The 2,598-nt window shown below is 32.0% G+C and overlaps 1 long non-coding RNA gene across 1 annotated transcript; it reads left to right on the top strand.

Annotated features, from left to right (window-relative positions):
* Positions 1-564, top strand: LOC130053745 (uncharacterized). Its single transcript, XR_008802093.1, has 2 exons — positions 1-112; positions 216-564. It is a non-coding gene; the product is annotated as an uncharacterized LOC130053745 (long non-coding RNA).
* The last annotated feature ends 2,034 nt before the right edge of the window (positions 565-2,598 follow it).

The following is a 2,598-nucleotide window of genomic DNA, read 5'->3' as shown; positions in this document are numbered from 1 at the left end:
TGTGGATGCTGCATTTCGATAGTGAATTTCCTTAATACACTAAAATAGGATGGAGTGGAAGAAAACGAGAGAAAAAGGAAAATTCTTTATGTCACATTATTTAATTCAGTCTGTAAGTTGATTCATAGTCAAGCCACTATACTTGAGCAGATTAAGATTGCTTTTATCTCGGTTATAAGACTGTGACATAACTGAATGGTCTCGTTATATTTCAGAAAATCCACACGTCGATACCAGGAAGCTGGGACTGAGAAATGATATCAGCTGGACTGAGGAATGATATCAGCTGGGACTGAGGAATGATATCAGCTGGACGGAGATAACGCTATCTTCTGGAACAGCGGGTAGTTATCAGAGGACTAGTGTGTGGGGGAAAAAAACCCCAACAAAACAACACTATACATGACTTCTTACCACCCATTAATGTAGTCATAGAATTGGCATTTTTCTCTGTGAGTATTTTCATAAAATTTCATACAGATATTTCTAATGTACTTTCATTTTTACAGATGATAGAGAATTCAGTGTAAAGTCTAGTTCACATTAAAGTCAACCTTGAATGATATCAAAGCTTGAGTTGTCCATCGTGCATTAAAGAGCGCCCTCACTAAAAAATCATCATTTGGAGGATCCATACTGTTTGTAACAAGGACATACTTTTTATGCCGCTTTTTGGTTAGAAACGTCACTCATTAGATAAAGGTTCTATCAATTTCATTCACACATGGACACATTCTTGAACAGAAATGATACCTCTTTCTGTACTAAATCTGTGACTGAAGACATTCTCCAATATAGTAAGTTTGATTCTGTGATCGACAATGTTGAGGTAATTCATATTTGACTGTAATAAGGGCATGATTTGATTATCTTAGTTAATATCTGTATTTCGATGTCGAATGAATTAGTATGAACTTAAGCTTATATTGTTGTAACTTTAAACTATAGATTACCGGTCGTGTTATTCTTGTTGAGAGTTGGCTTATAATATTGTCACATTCTCTACCCAGATGTCAAAATAACTGACAATTGTTTTAATTGAACACTACCTTTTCTCACCTATGTCCAAGCCGTTATCCAAGCTGTTTCAACTGTGATACGATAAATTTTGTCCTACATGCTGTCCGTAAATAGAGTTTTAATATCGAAAGCAGACACGATGCTAAACATGCATATGGTTGAGAAATTATTATTTCTTTGATCATCAAAATATGAAAAATGAAGAAAATTTTATTGAGTACAATTTCTAAATAAACATCATTTGATTGCTTATCACTGGCTTCGATACGAGGTATTCACCTGTATTGATGTCACTAGATCTATCAAAGAGTGACCAGTCAAGCGTCTCTAATCCCCTAAGAGACCAGAAAAGGACAAGGGACGTTATTGGCTATATACCGCCGAGATTTTTCTTCTTCATTTTTTCAACTTTCATACTATGCTTAATTATTCTTTTTATTTACACAACTAGGATGTTCTTCTAATCCCACTTACATGAAAATGACGTAATATTTTATTATGACGTCATGAATATACGATTTGAAATAAATTATGAATAAACTTTAGCAAAAACTAATACTTTTGCATGCAACAACCAGATTTATATTTTGCATGTTTAATTATCCATTAATATTCTTCTTTCATTATCAATATGGTGTCGGTTGTTGGCTGCAAACAATATGAATTTTAGAAACGAATGAATGCGAAATCGGCTGTTTTCGATACACAAAGTCAATATTTTGCATGTTATAGAACTGAAAAAAAAAAAAAACTTTTGCATGCAACAACCAGATTTATATTTTGCATGTTTAATTATCCATTAATATTCTTCTTTCATTATCAATATGGTGTCGGTTGTTGGCTGCAAACAATATCAATTTTAAAAAAGAATGAATGCGGAAATCGGCCGTTTTCGTTACACAAAGTCAATATTTTGCATGTTATAGAACTGAAGCAAACTGTTCCATCATTTAACCTCATAAACTTTTACTTTATTTGCGATTTAATAAATACATGTATGTCCAATCAAACAATTAATGCGTTACCTAGTTTGCCATAAAAATCTGCACCCAATAAATGCAGATGATGTCAGCCTTTCGAGTCACGGAGGCGGATCAAAAATCCACCGCATGATAAATGGAAATTATTCTACTTTCGTTTTTAAAGGTCACGGGAATATGTCTTTTCAAAATAAGATTATTTAAGAATAAATTGCATTAAAAAAATAATAAAATCAAAGACACACATAGACCTTTAATAACTCGAATTTATTTTCTTTTTACAAAAATCGGACCAAAATTCGTTCATTTTCGGCAAAAATGGGCACTGATACGTTATATCTCAAGAGCTAGATAGTTGGGATGTCTGTTACTTTTTTCGCTAAATTTTAAACTATCTTTTATACAAATATATCAAATATAATGCGTTTTTTTTAAAGCAGTTTTCTTGCATCATTTTTACGTACATGCATGTATGTATATATGATGCATGTTGAAATTAAATATTACTATATTAGTAATTAGATATTGATTCCAAAGGTTCTTAAAACGGTTTAAATTAAGAATAAAATAGCAGCAAATCATTATTTATATCTTCCAG

This window comes from Ostrea edulis, chromosome 4 (assembly GCF_947568905.1).
Source record: "Ostrea edulis chromosome 4, xbOstEdul1.1, whole genome shotgun sequence".
Classification (NCBI taxonomy): Eukaryota; Metazoa; Mollusca; class Bivalvia; order Ostreida; family Ostreidae; genus Ostrea; species Ostrea edulis.
The sequence above is the reverse complement of the archived record's forward strand: the minus strand, read 5'-3'. Positions and strand labels throughout refer to the sequence as shown.